The sequence below is a fragment of the Phasianus colchicus genome, chromosome 1 (genome assembly GCF_987193195.1).
Source record: "Phasianus colchicus chromosome 1, bPhaCol1.hap1.1, whole genome shotgun sequence".
In the NCBI taxonomy this organism is placed as follows: domain Eukaryota; kingdom Metazoa; phylum Chordata; class Aves; order Galliformes; family Phasianidae; genus Phasianus; species Phasianus colchicus.
The window spans coordinates 26934231-26955271 of NC_143436.1; the positions used below are offsets into that span (position 1 = coordinate 26934231).

The 21041-nt window shown below is 37.2% G+C and overlaps 1 protein-coding gene across 13 annotated transcripts in view; it reads right to left on the minus strand.

Moving 5' to 3' along the window:
* Positions 1-21041, minus strand: part of FOXP2 (forkhead box P2) — a 414481-nt gene that overhangs the window by 332848 nt on the left and 60592 nt on the right. For 12 of the 13 annotated variants that reach the window (XM_090137455.1, XM_090137453.1, XM_090137439.1 and 9 more), the window contains exon 2: positions 14291-14437. The gene's annotated coding sequence lies outside the window, so the exon portion shown is untranslated. Of the gene's footprint in view, positions 1-14290; positions 14438-20658; positions 20740-21041 lie in introns of those variants that run through there. The other variant, XM_090137389.1, reaches the window with a different exon arrangement.

The following is a 21041-nucleotide window of genomic DNA, read 5'->3' on the forward strand; positions in this document are numbered from 1 at the left end:
AATACAGAACACGTTCAAAAAGTTTACGTATAGGCTAGTAATAAAAGAAGAATATTAAAAATGGGGCTCAACAGTGGTCAATTCTGGTCTGGTGCACTATGTCTTTGCTTTCATAGTTTGTATAGTGAAGCAGAAAACTTATAAAACTGCTAGAATTCTCAGTCATCAGGAAAGGACTACTAACCTCATGAAGGATGGCATTATAATTGAAAATGATACTAGAAAATTACACTGGAGAAAAACTGGATGAACTTCAGAAAGACCTATGAATTTTTTCATTTTGTGGGCTTTTTTTGAAGTTCATCCAAAATGAAGTTTTCCATTTTGGGCTATAGCATATAAAGCAAGTAAAAATTATGTATATTTTCTTGATATCATTATTATTGATTCAGTTTGAAACTGGAAAATGTTTACATCAGAGAAGTCTCCAAATTTTTAACAATGAATTTCTGTCTTTAACATAGCATTTTTAACAGCAGATATATATTTGTCATTGTTCTAAACATGCAGATAGATACAGTAATTTTCACATTACAGGATCTGTTAAAATTCAATCCTAAGGCAAAGGAAAATTAATCAAAGACATGCAAACATACAAAATATTTCAATAATTTTGAGGAGTTACTATAAGTTAATTTTGAAGCAGCTGAGCCCACAATTATGCCAAATCCAGTTTAAAACATATCATCATTTAATTGTATGGCATCAACACAAAAAGCTCAAAAAGCATACCGCAGTCATACACTATTTTATATATCCTATATGCCCTATTTTCTTCCAGATCATCTTTCTCTACTAGATTTTTCTCAACTTTGCATTGCAATATCTATCAGAGGGCCACAGACATAGTCTTGAAGATGTCAGATAGTCACTTCTGTTCATTCCATCCTCTATATCAAAACTGGTGCACAAAACTGAGCTAGCACTACCATCAATACTACGTTTCTGAGGGTAGGTGGCTATCTAATAGGCGCCCATTTCCCTCTATCTCTGTTGCTGAATAAGGACACCACAGTGCCTATCCAGGCATGAAGGCTTCACGTTACCATAAACCTCAGCTCCTGTTCCTGTAGATGCCACTTTTCTACGTCACCTTGTAAATCCATTTCACATGCTGGCAGCAAGCTAAACAACGATTTGCTATCAAGGTGTATTTCATGTTGTATAGGCATTTTTTGGCAGGAATGTCTCCATGGAGGAGGAGGGTGGCTCCGCCAAGGGTCTCTGTCAGAATGGAGTATCCATGCCACACAATCATCTCAGAGATAATTGGAAGTCTTCCCCATGGGCCCATGGGACACTGCCCAGATGGCTGTCATGTGTGCTGCTCACACAAGCAGTCCGCTGTAGAAATACATACACCTATCATAATTATGTCAATTAACTGAGCAACATTAATGCTGTACTAGAGGTCCATGAGAAAAATGTGACTTTGGACTGACGCCTAATGATTTGAGGTTGCATAGGACATGTTAAATGAATGGTGGCAATATGCACTGAGAAAATTACTTTTTTGGAATATACTTACAACATACAGAAACTTCAGAAAGCTGTTCATTGCAAACACACTATATTAAAGAGTTTAGGCTAGGCATCTCAGAAGACAGAATAAATACATAACTGATTAAAATTTTTGAAAAGAAGCTATTGAGACCTAGAAATCTAACATTCATTATCCTCTATTATTTGGCATAAAATATCAGCAAAACTACAAAATGACACTAAATAGCTATTTCGCTGTGTACTGAATTAAAAATTATCTTTACCTTCTTGGATGAGATCAGTTCCTAGCGTTTCCAAGATCTCATTGTAACCTGATTATCTATTTGATCTATTTTATCAAATAATCACAGAACAACCACCGTATCTCAATAGCTGTCAAGCTATTAAAAAAACACTGGATTTCATACCCAGCTTTTTCCTAGATATACTCCATTGCTGTGTCAAACTTTGATGAATATGCAGTGTGGCAAAGTTAATGCTCCTATTGAAACCCAGAATTTTGCATTCCTCAAATGCAGTCCAAACATTGCATCTATAGGGTTTCTTGCATTTAATTTCCTAGGTTCCTTTTAGGGCAAAAAAAAATGAAAAAGTCCTTAAGGCAATATAAGCACTTAATCCAACTCAAATACTAAAGAGGACATAACCTTTTAAATCATCTTAAATATTTACGATGCCATAAGCTCTTAAACTTCCTGGAATACTTAGCCTTCCTTAAAACCTCGTAGTACTCAAAGTCCCTAGAGCAACATAAGCACCTAAACTGCTTCAAATCCTTCCAAAGGACACAACCTTTAAGCCAACATTCAGGATCTAATTTTTTGAAATATTTTTGTTTCTTAGGAATAATTTTGCCTAGTTTTGTACACAAATCAGGTGGCTAATTAGGACTATTCACATGATGCCTCTGACACAATAATTTAATTTGATGGAAGACATATGCATGGGGAAAACCAAGAGCACTCTGCCACACTGGGCAAGTCAACCTAAGTAATTGGAAGTATTCCCTTGGTGCTAAACCTGGTCAGCATTTAGCTTCACATAAATATAAGTAAGAGAAATAAAAAAAACAGTCACCACAACTTTCAGAGTACATTATTCATACCTTTAAATAGAAGGTATGTGTGATGATAAAGCAAACAAGTTCATAACATTTCACCATCTGCTATGCTTGATTGTTACATCAGGAAACAAGAAATCAAAACAATAGCAAACTAGATCTCTGGGTATTTTTCATACTTACCCATAAGTAAGTGTCAGTATAAAGGTCACATTTAAGAAGTGTTCAGCCAACAAGTACATTATTTCGAGACTTCAAATCTTCAGGACAGTGTGTCCCCTGCTCTGTTTCTGATTTATCTCTTTAACAATTTCATGATGTATTTATGTCACTTGGTATCTTTTCTCCTTTCAGATAAGTCAAGTCCAGTTATATCTTGAATGAGCAGAAAAACCTTTCAGAGTAAAGCAAACTTACATATGTAAACTTGATAGGCAAATGTCCTCCTTCATAATTTCCTGGTTTGGGCTTTTGGTGCCTTAGTATAGCCAAGAAAGGAATTGTTCTTGTTCCACTCTATAGGATATCTGATGTTTTCTTCAAGAGTGGATGAAGCATTAAGTGAAACATCATTGCCACAGATACTATTGAGCAACTAAGTAAAAGTACAAATACTTGTGTGTTGTTTTTCTTTTTTTAAATTTATACTTTTGAAATTCAAGTGACAAGTAGTAAATCACAGAATCATAAGAAATGGTCTGGGTTGGAAGGGACCTTTAAGATCACCTAGTTCCAACCTCCTGCTATAGGCAGGGACACCTCCCTCTAGAACAGGTTGCTCAGAGCCCCATCCAGCCTGGCCTTGAATACCTCCAGGGATGGTGTACCCACAGCCACTATGGGCAACCTGATCCAGTGTCTCATTACCCTCCTCACAGCTTTTACATGAATTGTAGGACTTTTCAACAGAAATGTTGTAAACATCAATTCATGTAAAACTTGCAATATGTAGCCCAAGATTTTAAAAAATCACCATTATATCAATGTTTCAACATGATGGAAATCTGAATGTTTAGTTCCTACAGCTATACATCAGCGGCTTATGAGTTTTGTATGTATTTACAGTGAGCACTGCAAGCAATCACATTTTCTTTGTGCCTTCACTCTCTTACCAAGTCAGTCAATGTTCAAAGACTCGATTACCTCACCCTATTGTGACTGGTCTAATACCACTGAGAGTTAACAGGCATTTCATAACTGGTGCCTTCCTGTTGTTCAACTAGTCTCAAATTGTTCTCTTCAAATTGCTACTAACTCTTCTTTTTCTCCTTTCCCTTAGCCTCTTTCATATATATATTTACAAAGTGCCTATTTCACTTGCAAGTACAAAATAGTACAAACTTTCCAGCTGTTTGAATCAGTATCACTATTTTTAAAATAATGCAAAAATGTGGAGTATTTTAAATTATGGATCAGCAAGTTAGCATGGCTACAAGTGCTGGCTTCTAAGTAACTCTTATACGTGGTATTTTGGTTGTTGTACAGTGCCATCCTGGGAAATATAAGTAGTAACTTCTAAACAAAATATTGCCTGATAGTCCAAAATCAAAGGCTTTGATAAGTAAGGCTCTGAAAATCACAGTTAAGTTCCCATGAAGAACTGCAAGTGCCATCATCTAGCAATCTCATTCATAAACACTGATTAGGAGAGAGAAACACCAGAAATGCACAATAAGATTAGGAACCAGAACAGAAAGCAGAGAGACTCTATTCAGAGAGGCAGATTAAATACTTCACCTTGAAAACAACATGGAGAGTAGTACATGCTAAAACAGATGACCTGTCCAGTAGAACTACCTCATCAAGGGCTGTTGCCATCAGCAATATTCTTTACTATGTGCCAATCTACATTCAACGTTGTATTACACACACATCAGAAGTGTATGTATACAGTATATACCCACATTCACACAACATAATTAATTGCAATACAAAAGACGACAGATTACTTGAATGAAAAGACAACTACTTGCTTTTGATATTAGCCTTTTTTTTTTCCCCTATCTTCTATTGATAAACAAGTAAGTTCACCACTGCTTCATTTGTCATATAAACATAGAGTTGAAAGGAACTTCCCTTTCACTAGTCATTTAATTCTCCTCCTTAAGAGGCTTGTCTTAAGTTTCCCTTTTTAATGTGAATAGAAAAGGCAAGATCAACATTTCAAAATATCATTCTTTAAACTATATTTTTAATATAGACTAGATTAAAAAAAAAATTCTTCTTCAGTAGTTTTAAACATACAAAATGGTCATGTGATTACATACAAGTATTCATAAATAGTTTAATTCTATAAGAGACCTTTATGTCACAGGCTCTAATCCACCTCTGCGCCAAAAGTGGTAGCACTACATTACTTACAGAAAAGTAAATGTGATTTTTGTTGTTGCTGGTGTTGTATTCTAACAGACCCATTTTTTTTAATGACAAGGATGCCCAGAGGTGTATCTTACTTAAATAAGAATATCTGCATTAGGAGATAGGACATCAGACTTGAAACTTAAAAGAGAACTGCTATTGCCAAGTACTTTATACCCATCTGACATGTGCTTTAAGACACTTCATGCTGTACAACTGCATGGTTTGGGTTCATTTGTGGAGCACTTCCCCTTGTTTAGCTCTGTCAGCAGGAAGCCCTGGAAGTAACCTAGTTTATCATGGCTCTTCAGAAGCCCACTCCTAATCTCAACTAAAAGACTAACGGAGATGCTAAACCTGTTAATACTAAAACGATAACCATTTTCTGTTCCAGATACAGACTACATTATTTTTGTTTTCTACAGAAGCATGTAAAGAATTCTTTTGGTTAGACAGATATCTACCTTTTGTCTTCTCAGATACTTGAGTATTTGTAGCCATACACAGAGACTCAACTTCACAAGCAAACTCCAGCACTAGGCTCAACTCATATGCGGACAATGGAAAAGAACTAGGAATTTAGCAGTAGGGCTTAAAACCAAATTCCTCCAAAGACACAGCAGGTCTTCAAAATACCCAAAGGCTTTTATTTCATCATGAATTTTAGAGGACTTTACAATAATCTATGCATGTTGGGGGATTTAGAATGATAAAGTGCAACATGCACACACTAACTTATCTTAAAATAAATTTAAATTCATCTAGAAAAATTTGATCAGCCACTGATTTTTATAAAAAACATAAGTACATCATTTGCTAACATATGGCTGGAGATTCCTCACATGAGACAGCAGCGTTTCAGATAGCTGATCTGCAGCCCATCGCCCCCACATTCAACATTTTCATCAGAAACAAGAACTGAGACATAATGACTTCTTGGGGAAAGGTTGATGACCTTGATTCTGCTCTCAATAACTCTCTCAGAAATCATTTATCGTAACTTGCAAAAACAAAGGAACAAGATGCACTATAAGAATCAAAAGACTGCCTATCCAAAAAGCTCCTTCTCCCCAAAACACTTGCTAACAGACTATTTTTTCCCTTAAGGAAAGATACCAGCTAAAATTGTGTTTCTTACTCTGTCAGAGCAAAATCAGGGGAAGGAGGTGGAGAGAAAAGGGATCACATTTTATTCTACTGATGCTGCTGCCTGTCACTTAAAGATGAAGGGCTGAAATCCCATCATTCTGGATTTGCAGATCTGAGGATGAAGAATTAGTATTTTTCTGTTTTTGCAGAAAACTCCTTGATGTATGGCTCCATTATTGAATCTTAACAGCTGCAGTTTAAATTACAAATGAGGTTCTATTAGCATAACCCATACTTGGTTTCTATTTAAAAATACAATTTTAGCCAAAATTGTGTCGTTTAACAACTTACATGTTTTCATTTGTTGCTACAAATATAGGAGAGAAGCAATTGTGTATTTCAGTGCTACAAAATATGAGTCTAGAATAGGAAAACTGTTTAATACTTTTAAGTTTATATTGGTATCTTCTTTAACAACAGAGACAAATTGGCAAGTGAATGGTCGTTGGCAATATTCTAGAAACTGTGGCCTTAAAAAGGTAGCAGTGTTGATGGGACAAAAACTAAAGCACCTTTTGCCATTCTCTCTCCAAACCAATATTCTAAATAAAATAGTTTTAACAGCCCTAAACTGCACTGTGCACTGTGGAGTAACTGTTTAATTAGCTTTGGTTTCTATCATGGATGTTTTCATCAAATCACAACACACAACAGATGGTTTCTGCTCTTATGTACTTTGCATCTACACTGTTTATGTAACTATTTTCTTGCCCTTGAGAAGCTGTTTGTGTTTAGCGTATCTTGAATTGATGGTTTTAACACATGGTTTTCAGACACAAAAATATGTTGTTTTTCTGACATAGTATAAACATCAGCTCAGAAATTATAAAATTGTTATGAATCCTGAACTTAATTCTTCTCATACCAGAAGATCTAAAGTGGCATCTGTATCACACAACAAAACAAGTCATGGCTACAATCCCTATACTGCTCAGAGAGTGAACCTAACTTAAATGACAGAACGCAAACAGGTACAGAGATACTGAGTCAACCACTGCTTCCAGTAGGCAGACAATTCCTGACTTGGATGGGCCTTGGATCGGGCTGTCACATGGGGGCAATTTAAGAATAGGTTTCAAGATCGCTGAAAAAATCATCAGTTTGAGGGGATATTTGCGACTCCTTTCAGTTCAACACAGATACATTACCTGTAAGTGTTCATACGGAATGTGCAGAGTTGCAATCAGATATTCAACTCAAATAAACCTTGATCACGTTTCTTTACCACGCTTTTATCAGTCCTGCCTTACCAAAGAAAAATATCCCTCATTTCATAATGACGCCTTATTCACGTCATCACCTTTGGCAGTACATTTGTGAACAATTACTTTCAAGGATGAAGCGCTGAGAACCTTGAGAACTCACTAAGAATTGCAACCACCTCCATCAAACCAGACTGATGCATTAGTTTCACAAATACAAATACAAGGTCAAATATCTCACTAGTTTTATGTTTTTTGTTGCCTTCTTTTTTTTTTATGTTTTAATAAAAAAACATAAAAAATATTAGAAGTGTTACTTACCTACATTAACTATGTTTTATATTTTATATGTGGCCCAAGACAATTCCTCTTCAATCAAGCAGCCCAGGCAAGCCAAAAGGTTGGACACCAATGCTTTATGTCTTAACATCTCATTGTCCAAAATACAGATGATGATATGTACGACAGAAGCCTCCTGAATTATCTGTGTGCAGCAAAGTAAGTGTTGCAAACATACTACACAACTGATACATGATTTCTGTCATCAATCCAACTAATGATTTCAATAGCCTAAGCAGTACTCTATAGGGGTTATGGTAATAATTAATTAATGTTTTCTATGAAAGTCGTTGAAATCCTCAGATGAAATGTAGAGTGTTATTACCGTTTATGCCATGGCTTATGCCCCCAAGGATCTCACCATGCTTTGTTAACTGTATATAAGAATCCCTTCATTACCATTCAAATGCTTCTACCTCTGAAGCATAACACTGCAGCTGTTTACCAACAGGCAGTAATCCTATAAAAACATTTACTGAGCTTATATGAAGAGAATTGTGTTCCATTACAAACACATGTTTTATACCTTTTCCAATCACTCAACGGCTCAATGCCAGGGCACTGCAGCTGCACAGAGGATGACACAAAAGTTTATAATGTTGTCATTTCAGCAAAAGATGTCTGCTTGGCTGGCATTCTTATTTAGTTTATCTCCTACCTTTCACCTCCCTGTGTCCCATGAAAGATACTTCAAATTAAAGTAATATGATTCCATCTCTTACAAAGCAGAAAATTAAAAAAAACTGACAGTTAGAATAGGCAGGTCATCCAATTAATTGATGTTCTCAACCAAGTAAATCAGAAATCAAACCATCCAAAAACCACTGGAGATAAGAGAGCTGAAGAAACAAAGTGACAAACATAAGCCAAAGAAATTAAGACATACTGGTAAAAAGTTCCCTTTACTTCCTTGCCTGCTTTGCATCTCCAGACAAGATACAAGGCACATATGCAGTAGGAGAAAAACTATCAGTACATATTCACACTTTCTAAAAATGCCTGTAACAATGAAAACATCCTTCCTTTTTCCTTGTTTGAAACTTCAGGCTGCCTTTAAATTTTGAGTTTAGACTAACAAAATGATGGGGACTTGTTTTTATAACTTGCATCAAATGGGACAGAACCCAGAAAGAATTTTCTGTTACTAACAAAATAGCTGCTGGTTTATATGTTTGTGCTGAATACCACCTGCTCTGTTACTTTCCTTGCAGTCTTTGTGAGTTTCTTTAAAGGATACCGGTTAGGTTTCTACACCCAGCTTCATTCGTTGGATCCAAACATTAAAAGCATACAGGATCTACTCAGTCTGATTACTGTAATGGGTATGGGACAAAATGTCAATCGCAACATAAAATTTATACCTCAATACAAATATGCACAGTTCTCCGCTCAAACATAGTCTGTCTAGTGCTACCTTGGCTGAACTGCCCTTTCCATTTTCTCAGAACTAGGTTCCTCTTGGTGGATTTTTGTGATAACGTATAAAATGCCATTCAAAACTGAACATTCTTTAAGAGGCAGAAGGATAGGAATATTACAAATCCAACTCAAATAAAGTCAGAAAATCATACAATCATGGAAAAAAAAATTAAGCCTATGAAACTTGCATCAACTATACATAAGGCCAGTTTGTCAGTCTCAGTAACAACCATGTTGAGAAAGCAGAGGTATGACAGTATTTCTAAGGGAGACACACTCATAAATATTATTCATTGGATATGAATTAAAGAAAATACTTTAAAATTATTTACGTCATCAGGTTCTTTCTCATTTCTGAGCACTTTTCTTTGTCCAATTTATAAGTATTAAAAAAAAAAAAAAACCTTAATTCCTTTAGGCTTTATGAAGATTCAAGGAATTAGGATTTCTCTTTTTCTGACAAAAAGATAGGAACAAAAGGACAGAAAAGATACAAAAAAAAGATCCAAGATACAGAAAGGAACGTTAAAAAAAAAAAAAAAGGAATAAAATTTTAACACACTTTAATGAGTTTAACTGATCATCCATCCTTACAGCAAGCACAGTATTACTGCTTACTGTAAGCAATCGCGCACATTCTTAGCATAATGCTATGATCATCTTTCAAGCACATGCTGCTGTTCTTTGTAGTTTCCTAAATGTGATATTAAAAATACATATGAAATAATACAGGTAAACCTAGCTGTCCAAGGTCATTACTCACATTATACAGCAGTTAGCTTCAAAAAATTACACCAGAATTTCTTTTTCATAAGCCAATATCCCAACTAAAAAGCAAACGAGAACTTTGTATGTTCCTTCTAATGTCTTTAGACCATTTGACTCTTCCAGTTCAAGGAAGTTCTCCTCATATACAGCCCCAATGCATGAACACAAGAAATCTTCATCGTACATTACCATCGCAAGTTGGGAGATGCAGTTGCCACCAGTCAAATTCAAACAGCACTTTGAATTACTCCAGAAACATACAACACATCAATACAAATGGAAAGTAACATTTCATCCTGATTGTATTTAATAGAATATATTATCAGTATTAGTTGATATTAGAGCAAACTTTTGTCACCCACTAACTTGCATTTAAAAATCAGCTTAAAGCATGCTTTTGTCTGTTTTATTAACATCAGTGTTTTTAATTCAATCTTTTATTGTAAGTAATACTAAATTCCAGAATCTCATTATCTCACTTTTACTAGAAATTAACTAACAAACATAGTTAAAATATTTGTGCAAGATATAAGACCAAAAAACTTAAAAATCTATTGATATTTCATAGATAATATTAAAATGGCATTTAAAGAGCATTATCTTAATGCCCAAGCACTATGGAAAGTGACGTTTTGATAAGCTTGAATGTTTCACTGTAACCACAAAGAAATACAGAATTTCAGAAAGAATTTGGTTTACTCATATGAAAGGAAGATGTTTTTGTCAATGCCAGTTATAAAACATCTTAATTATCACATTCCATCACAAGAGATGGAAAAGACCTACCTTAACATTTGATAGAAAAGCGTAATGTCTAAAGTTTTGCTGGTCACCTTAGCTTTTCTCTTATTGTCAGTGACAATAAACGTGCATCTCCAAAGGTGTTTCATCTCATCTTAAGATGGACATAAAACAATGGATGAGTCCTCCTCTGGAAGCACCTACTTTTATTCACTGACTAGAAAAGTCTACAGCTCGGTCGTACAACGCCTAACTTCCAAGACAGCTGAAATCAGGAGAGATTAATCACACTCTTGATATCATTCTCAAAGCGTACATGGGCAAAATAAGCCTAAGAGGAAGAAAGAATCCATAACAAGCATAAAAATCAAAATGGGCTGTCTCATAAAAATGCAAAAACAAGAACCTTCTTGCGAAAATAACAGGGATCTGTGCATTTGAAATGTCATAGAGTGTTTGATCTCCACGTCAGGACAGATTCAACCACTTATAGAAGCTTAAGAATACACAGGGAATATTTTGAGAATATGCTGACAAAGTAATATGCTTCTTCTGAATATGAGTAAGCATCAATTTGCAAAAGCTTATAAGTCAGTGCAATAAGGACAGACATTCATGGGCATAGCAAAAGCACATCTTATAAGCCATTGAAGCTTCACTCTTAAATTTCAAGTCTTTGCTCAAAAGCAAAGGAAAGAATTGTTAGACCTTTTTTTAGAGCTGACTTTTTTTCTCATTCTCAGAAACGATACACCCATCTCACAGAAGCTTTTGCAAAGATACTCAGCCTACAGCAAAACTGTGGACAGAAAAGGTCTGCAGAACTAATCCAAGCTGAAATTTAAGAAAACATAAATTTAAAGAAATCGTTCTTTTTTCCTCATTATATCTGACTAGACTTCGGGAATATAGATATTTCTGTTGTGGACTAATGGATCTCTTCTCCAAAGCTTTTTCCCTGCTTTTGCCTTTTTTTTTTTTTTTCCTCCAAACATTAAAATATATTACAAATGTATCTTCTGTTCCATGCGTCAAACGAAGAAGTTTCACTTTTAAAATACCTAAAATCCATAGCACATGACTGTCCTTCTAACTGGGGCTCTAATTCACAGCTAAAAAAGACTTTCACAGACTTCAGTCTCATTTTCTTAGTTACACTCACAAGTCTTTAAATATAATTTAACACGTTTCAAGCTCTCAACTTCTACAATCTCTCATATTTTACCAGAAGTTCAGTAAAACCCTAAACTGAGTAGCTAAATAAATCAGAATCAGAAAAAGACAAAAAAATAAATAAATCTCAAGATCACAAAATAAAATAGCAGACTCCTGTATGACTGCACTTAACTATAAATATTCCCAGAATCACAGGATAGCTAAGATCAGAAGGGACCTCAGGAAATGGTTTAAATCCTTGCTCAAACAGAGTCAGCTAGAACAGATTGCTTGTTATTGTATTCCACTGGGTTTTGAGTATCTCCAAGGATGGAGACTCCACAGTCTCATGGAACCTCCACAGCCTCTTTCGGCAACCCATTCCAGTATTTGACCAGTCTCAAGGCAAGGAAGTACCTTTTATGTTTAAATGGATTTTTATGTACACGTATTCAATATTTATCATTTCCTTTCATCCTGTCATTGGGTACAAACGGAATGGAATAGTTAGTTGGAAGGAACCTTCAAGGATTGCTGAGTTCAACTGCCTGACCTCTCCAGGGCTAATCAAAAGTCAAAGAACATTACTGAGAGCGCATTCTAAATGGTTCTTGAACATTAAGAGACAAGAGGCATCAACCACATCGCTAGGAAACGTTTTCCAGTTTTTAAGTATCTCCACAATAAAGAAATTTTTCCTGATGTCCAATCTGACCCTCTTGGTGAAGCTTTGTGACATTCCTGTGCATCCTGCCATCAATTCCCAGAAGCAGAGCCCGGCACCTCCCTCTGTGCTTCTCCTTCTCAGAAGCTGTAGACAGCAATGAGATCACCACTCAGCCTTTTCTTCTTTCCACTGGATATTGCAAGTGTCCTCCGCCCCTCATCAGACATGCTTTCCAGCCCCGTTACCAGTTCTGTTCCCCTCCTCCAGACACTTTCAAGTATCTTAACATATAGTTATATAGTGGAGCCCACAGTATAGTTATACAGTGGAGTCCACAATATAAAAAAATCTTTCCAGAGAACTACACATAATATTCACTGTTCGTGAGGTTACACTAACTAAATATAGTGGGAGAATCGCCTCTTTCGACTGGCTGGCTACGCTGTGCTTAATACACCCCACAGTGTGGTCTGCCACTTGGCAGCTAGGCCACGCTAGTGGCTCATGTTGAGCATGCTGTCACCAGCAACCCCCAAGTTCCTTCCCACTGAGCTGCTCTCCAGCTGTCTGTCTCCCAGCCTGTGCTTCTCTGGCATTGCTCCATCCCAGGTTCAGCACCTAGAATCTCCTTTGCTGAACTTCATGCTGCTACTGGCTCTGTCTTCTTATTATGTGAGAATAACATGTTAAATATTCTGCTGTTCAGGAGAACACTGTCTAAATTAGTGCAATTAATAACCATACAGTACCACTCACCCACAATTTATGCCTGGCACTATACAAAATCAGGCTAGCATTTTGAAGATTCAGAAATTATGTACGTATATACGGGTTATATATGTATATATATATTTACAATATAAATTATCGTATGACATTTATTTACTTACTCGCCATTTGCAACCATTTTCTAGTTTTGGAGATCTGAAATTTAAGTCATAAAGGATGTAAAAAATCCTGCATTGTCACAGCAGGAAATACAAAACAAAACAGAAGTTCCTGATTTGAAAATGAAGTTTCAAATTTTTCACTCAAATCTCAAGTCTCATAAGTCTCAAGTTTTTCCACTCTTAAAAAAGGCAGAGCACTAAAAACATCTACAAGGCCTGAGACTATAGCTCACCAAGCAATTTAAACTGCAAAAACCAGAGCATCTGCCAAAAGAAGCTATCGTGTCCTCCCCCACACTTCTGGCTGCTAATTTCCATCCTCGTTTCCCTTTGTACCAGTCACAGCCCTTGGACAGCCATACATGAGAAGGCTGGGATAAATCCAGCTGAAAACAAAACCATACAAAGAATTGGTTATTTTCAGCCAGCTCCACTTTCCAAATTTATTTGTCACATAGCCATGTAAACAGCTACACATTCTGAGGGTGCATGAGGGTACACATGCAATACGGGGAGGGGAAAAGAAGCTGGAAGTGCTTCTTACACAGCTGTAACAGGTTAAAGTGTTCATTGAATACTTTGGCTAAAGCTAAGCTGTCAACAGAGAGATATAAGATATTGAAGGACTCACACAACATCTTCTTGGCATTACGTTTAGGATGAGATGGGTTGGCCTCTCCAGATGCTTGCTTCTCTACTGAGCGTTAGAAGATTCCAGGATGACTAACTGAGATGTTGTGGGTTAGTCCCCATGTATCTAAATTAACTTAGATCTGGATGAGTTGAAAATGGTAGAAAGCCATAGTTTGGCAATTCATTTTCCAATAACAATTTTCATACGTGAAAAATAATTGTAGAATAGTTACCATCACAAAAACATAGGAGGAGTATGTATTTGCTGAATGCTTTGCAAATTTAAACCATAATTTACATCTACAGGCAATAAATTTCAATGACATAGTTCTGTATTCCTCCTTAGTGAGCACATAATTCCCCAGTAGTAACAGTCACAACCACAGCTCCACTATAAATCACTTACATTTCTTTGGAGTCACTTAGTCACCTTGCTGGGTTGTAGAAAGGAATGGTCTTTTCCTCTTTGCTCAAACTGGTCTTCCTTCTAGAAATATCTTTCACTTCTATGGTTGATAAGGACAAAAAGTCCTTAGCTTTCACTTAAAGTTATCTATGGGTAAACAAAAAAAAAAGAAAGGAGTATGGTAAGTACAAGCCTTCATGTTGATTTTATAACATAATATTACAATCACTTTTTTAAAACACTCATAATACATTTATGCGCCACATTCTTATATTGCATGCACTGTACACCTTGTAAGAAATCTCATGTTTTACATCCTTTTTTCTATCAAGCACCCTGGATTAGCAGCCTACTCCATGCCTGGGATTTGTAATAATAGAATTACTTTAAAAGGTATAAGTCCACAAAATGAAAGATCATTTCCGATTCTCATTTATTTGTTTTGCAACACCAAAGTCTTGCATGCTTCTGGTAGGGCTTACGCAGACTATCACAATTAGCTCAATGCAGATTTACTGGAAACCATTTTAGTTACTCATTACTAGCAAAAATTCAAATATGAATCTTCTGTTAAACAAAACATCTCTTCATGTCTCAGAAAGTGAGACCTTTCTGCTCCACAAAAAGGTAACTCACCACCTTGCCAGAGCCAATATAGTGTATTAAACATAAAAAATTACTGAGGAAGGAAAAAGAACAAAGAAAAACACATTATTTTCCACTGTAACAAACCCCATCTTGAAAAGCTTGCTCAGCTGTAGTACCTCAAAGAGAATAGAGTGCAACAAAACAGAAGTAGTTAGAAAAGGTTCAAAGAAAACATATATCATCCACTGGTTAGAGAATATCTCATATAAGGAAGAATTCAGTATGCCACAACTAACCAGACCAGCAAATCGACAACTTAAGAGATTATACAACAGAAGACAACAAAAGCTTTAACAAAACTGAGATACTGCACAGAGATCAACCATTCCTTGCCTCCTTGAGCATAGATTCAAAACAAAATGCAATAACTTCTCCACAAAGTAGGCAACAGACCTGTGGACTTCTTCCCAAGGATGCTGTTGATGCAAGGAGATTTTGTAAATCAACGAGGGGAGTGAAGGTATCCCTAGAAGAGAAGCTTCACTGCTACACAGAAAAATTCTGCTTGTGAAGGCTCTCAACACTTCCTGTGTTTGTATCTACAACTTCATCCATGTGCACCCACCCTGTTCAACATATATAAATGCAGTTCATTAGCATCTACAGGCCCCACGTTTCATCTCAAAGCAAACATTAAAAATCATATAGTTTGAATTCCATCAGCTCTTCTTTTTTTTGCTTTTATCTCTAGGATACAGCAGTGTTTTTGCTTTATTTTGGGTAAGTGCAGATCAATTAAAATTCCTTCAGGGAAGTCTTCTGATCCAGCAGAAAGTGAATGACTGTCATCAGGAGCAAACACATTTTGCTGTCACAGAATAGCCTGTCACTTTTGAGAATAAACTCTCTTAATTAATTCTATCCATACCCATCAGATACACCAAAAGAAAATAGTTGTCTTGCTAGATGCAGATCTTTCCACTTGTGAACTAAGTAACCCTATATGGAGACTTGTGCACTGGCATGTTATATGAAGCAGCAGACTATACAAGCACAAAAACATAGCGAGACAAAAATAACTTTGTTCAGACCTCAGTGTGCGACCAAAGTTCCTTTTGAAAAATGCAGAAATTGATGCCCTAATGTTTCACTCAAAAATTTATCTTCCTCAAGATCTGTGCACAGATCTATTTATTCATGCTCTTTCCAGACCTTACAACGAGGAATCTGAATTACCGCTGCTTTATTTTTTTTTTTTCAGCTTGATGTATCGAAGTATGCTTAGTATTCTATCTACACCCCCTCATCATTTCCACACTCCAGAAAATAAGAGGCTGCTGTGATGCTCAGTTATGTTTGCTTCTGCAGCTCAAATGGCTACAGAGAAGATGGAACAGAATTCACTGTAGAGCATATTGATGACCAAAGACCTGTGGGACTACAACAGCAGTTTAGGTCACCTTCTTATTCTTCTACCCTTTGTCCAACTGCTCTGTCTGTTTAGAATGTAAAAACAAAAGGATAAGATTGTACCTCATCCAGCTCCAGGAATTCAAGTTCTGCTTGGAATCTTGCACAACACTGTAATACGAGGGCTGCTCCGAATGTAATGCCTCCTATTTTATTATGCAGGCCCATTATATCAGAGGTGGATGTTGCTGGTGTGATTTAACCTTTTCACTAGCATCCCATTATATTTTATTGCTGTGTGACAGATAGCAGCAGAAGGGCAGTCTGACAGAATGGTGTCTGACATGGAAGTGCATGTGAAGCAAAGGTGCGTCATTGAGTTCCACCATGTGGAAAAAATTGCAACCACGGACATCCATCAACTCTTTCTGAATCTTTCTGGAGACCAAGCAGTGGATGTGAGCACAGAGAGGCAGTGGAAGGTGCCATTCAGCAGGGGTGACAGTGGGTCATCTCCACTAGTGCAGATTTTTATGAGTACAACATGCAGACTCTTGTTTATCACTAGCAAAATTGCACAGCTAATGGTGGTGGCAGTGTTGAAAAAGAGTATTTTATAGCTGAGAATCTGCTCTATCAAATAGTGTTATTGTGCATTTTGTATTTGTTGCAGTTTCAATGGAAATAAATAAGATGCATTATTTTTGGAGTGACCTATGTACTACCTAGATGTAAGAGCAAGCACCGCTGAGCAAGAGCCAAGTGTCTTGGAATCAGCGTATGAGCAAAGATAAGCTTGTAACAGATTTCAAAAATTTATGTAAAAAAAATCAAATTCAGGAAGTATGGCTGGGCACAGTAAAGCAGGCAAAATACTACTGCAGAGCAAACCCTTTAAAAACAACATAATAGTAATAATCCATAATTATTATAGCTATAAGTGCAATGCTAGGGAAATAAAAGCATGGGGGATGTCTTATAACACAGCTACCTACTGATTGCCAGACAGAAGCAAAGATTCTCACTCTTCCACACATGGTCTTGAGTTACAGTGAAAACGTTCACAATATCTTCCTATTAATGTGATCTCAGCTTTCTCATAGAAGTGCTCATAGCAGGGGAAAGTTGATACGCAATTACTTCAATTGCAAGTGCTGGGAATCAACAGTTCCCAAAAATTGGGTAAAGAATGCTTTTCCTTCCCCAACCATTTGTTATATACTCCTTTGGAAGGTCAGATGAGCACTCATGATTGGTTTAAAAATTAATTCCTTGTATTCCCTAATTCTATCCCCTGAAAGAAATCTACTTGTTCCAAAGATACAGGAAGATATTTTTACACAAAGAATTTCTTAGCTTGTGCTTTGAATTTCTGAATAACCCAGTGACTCAAGTAACCCATAGGATTAAAGACACATACTGGTTATTTTGGGTATTACAACTAAACTTGAGCACAAACTCACACTATTTCTGGAAGCTGCAGAAGGCATAAAGCAAAAGCTACATACATTTGGACGTCAGGAGGAAATTCTTTACGGAGAGAGTGGTGAGGTACTGGAACAGGCTGCCCAGGGAGGTTGTGGATGCTCCGTCCCTGGAGGTGTTCAAAGCCAGATTGGATGGGGCCCTGGGCAGTCTGGTCTAGCATTAGGTGGGATGGTTGAAGGCCCTGCATGTGGCAGGGGGGTTGGAGATCCATGATCCTTGAGGTCCCTTCCAACCCTGGCAATTCTGTGATTCTGTAACATGATCCTACTAACATTACTGCTACAGGACGTCTTGAGCCATTGATAAAGTGACAGTTGCATTACAAAGCCACCTCACATAAGTATTGGTAAAATCTCCACAGCAGGTATTTTTACAGAATAAATTGTAAAAAAAAAAAAAAAAAAGTCCTAGAGAAAAAATTATTTGAAAGACTTATAAACAATTTCTCAATTATTTGGAAGCTGTGTATTATTTGTAAGAAAAATCCAATGGCTCAGATCTCTGACTACATATGCTATAACATTCCATTTTTGTACATAAGTATTCTATAATTTTACTTTCAATGATTAAAGCCCATTGGATGAAACTAAATAAAAGACTAATGCAGGATTTGGACTGACATCCTATCATATAAACAACCAGCACTGGTTTAAGACTGAATAATATTTACTCTATTATGTAATTGTGTAGTCAACCTAATGTACTATTTCGGACACGTGTCTTTACTACCTTGTTTATCTAAAAGCCTTTACCCAGAAAACTTATCTCACAAGAACAATCACTGTTTTGCTAGCACGTTTTGGAGCCTCTGTAAAGAACAATGTATTAAAATACAGCAGCAAAAGAAACAAACATCCGTGGAAAGGTCCCTTTGAGTTAATCTATGATATAATTGTCCTAATCTGGAAACAGCATAAGGAGTAAATGAGATCAATCACAATGTGAAGAATTAAAGAAGCAATGGTATTATACTGCAAACTCCCCTAAATATTGCGCTGTTAAACTGAAGGAAATTGCTTGGTTTTTCTGTAATTTAAGGAAATTAATATGCTGTGATGAAAACAACAATACTTCAGAAATTCTCAGAGTTGGCATCACATCTTTTCTCTTATATAACGAAAAGATAAACATGAGAGAAATGATCTATCTACACGTAAAGTTGCATAATACTAGAATCCATGCACCGTTATCACTAAGATAACCAATAACATTTCCTGTACATTGATACACGTATTTTCCAGGACTAGAGAGCACTAATTAATATAATTGTGTCCTGTCTTTAGTTGTATACTCTTCCTCTTACGAATTTGGACAGACTTTAAAATAGAGAAGTACTCCACATTTCTCTTGCTGATTTGCCTTAATATACATTGACCAGAAGCATACAACCTGAATCTGAATAAAAGGATGGACTGGAAGGAAACCACAGGTAAGACCTGTGTCCAAATAATTCCTCACATGGCCAGCTGTTTATCATGCCAACGTAAACACTCTGTATGAAATAGATGATAACAGACAAAGGCTAAGTAGCTAGATCAGCCCATGTGCCAACAAAGATACAACACTGGCTCTGGGACAATCAGATGGAATAGGGTGAAGGGTTGTTAAGCTGACATCTGGGCTTGGGGAGGTAAACAGATAGAAGCACCCTTCTGAAGGAGATCTTGTGGCAAATACGACTGGGAATATCTTTCTTCAGCAGTCCCCAGTGGGAAGCATGTCACCTACTTTCTCTGATATTCCTCCCAGCTTTGCCTGCCCTTCTCACTTCAGTAGTGGGGTGCCATTCCACATAGGGATACATAGCAGGATCTACAGACACAAATGCCAAGTAGATAGCTGTGACTCTAAAAATGAAACATCACACATAAAGCATTTCTAAGCTAGGGCTTTGCAGTCACTGCTGGCACTGACAGGGATATAGGTGAAATCTGAGTTTCAATTCTCAACTCACATCATTTCCAAATGTTTTTTATCCTGTCTACCTGAGAACATCACTTATTTACAAACAATATTTCCATGCTGCTGTAGCAATCTTAAACCAGGTGAACGGTACAGAAGATTTCTGCAGAGGAAAAACAGGAGAAATTCCATAAAACTTTAATTCAGCTTCTTTTCTAATCCTTCCTCTTCTTCTTCTTTCTTTTGCCCCCCAGTCTCCTTTGTGCCACAATGTCTCTCCCCTCCTACAGTACAGTATGTGCAGAGTGTCCCTCTTGCTGGGAGCCAGAAGGGACAGCAGCACAAGAGGCAGCACTCAGTGACAGCCAGGATGCCTCCTTGTCACCAGAGGCAACGCCGGGACACAGGAAGGGCTCGGACTGGATGCAACAAGGGTCAGCGATGATGAAAAGGTACAAGGGCGTGAGGTTTGAAAAACAGACAAGGACTGATAAATGCTGGGGATGAGCCAGGCAGTAGGAGCAGATATTTATCTGAGCAGAGGATGATTTGGATCGTTAGCACAAAACAGGGGAGGCCTAATCCAAACATGTGAGCAGCAGTACGCCTGAAGGAACTTGCTCTTGTGGACCTGTAGGCAGGAAGTGTTATCTTCAAATCCAAAATTTGCCTTCTGAGCTTTGGTAGACCAGAATGTAATTAATTGGTAGTCCGGAATGTAATTAAACATTCAGACTGCGGAGTTTTCCTGGAAAATTCTATTTATTTTACTCTATTCATTATATGGGTTGGTACATACCTCACAAAGTAGTGTGAGTCACCTTTTTTTGACCAATCGCTATTTGCACCGCCCAGGTCATTTTATACATGCTGAACATGAGGTGGTTCTGGGGGATAATGGCAAGATTTCCAGGCAGGATGCAGCTGCAGGACAACTTGAGCCAATCTAAACTGGCTGAAGCAGCCCTAGCTTCCCTCACCTTCCTCTTCAGCTCCAGCTGCAGACTCCCACTCCTTCCTTGTGCTGACTTGGACATTTGCAAAGCTTCAAGGTGAAGCAGGTCAGGGAGCTAAATTACATCCTGCAAAAAGAAGTGATCAACTTTTGATCAAAACTGGGAAATCTCTGCAGGTTCTAGAAGGGGTATGGCCAGGCATGAAGGTGGGACCTCACAGCTAGGATGTGGGAGGCTTGCACTGCTCTGAAGCACACCCTGTGCCTCTCAGGATAGATTCAGCACTTCTAGAAATGGACACAGCTAATAGGGTGCTTCAGCTCCCCATTTCCAGCACTGCTTACCTAGCTGTGACAATTCAAGTGTTCATGGAGCATGATCAGCCCCACCATGGAAATAGCCTAAAT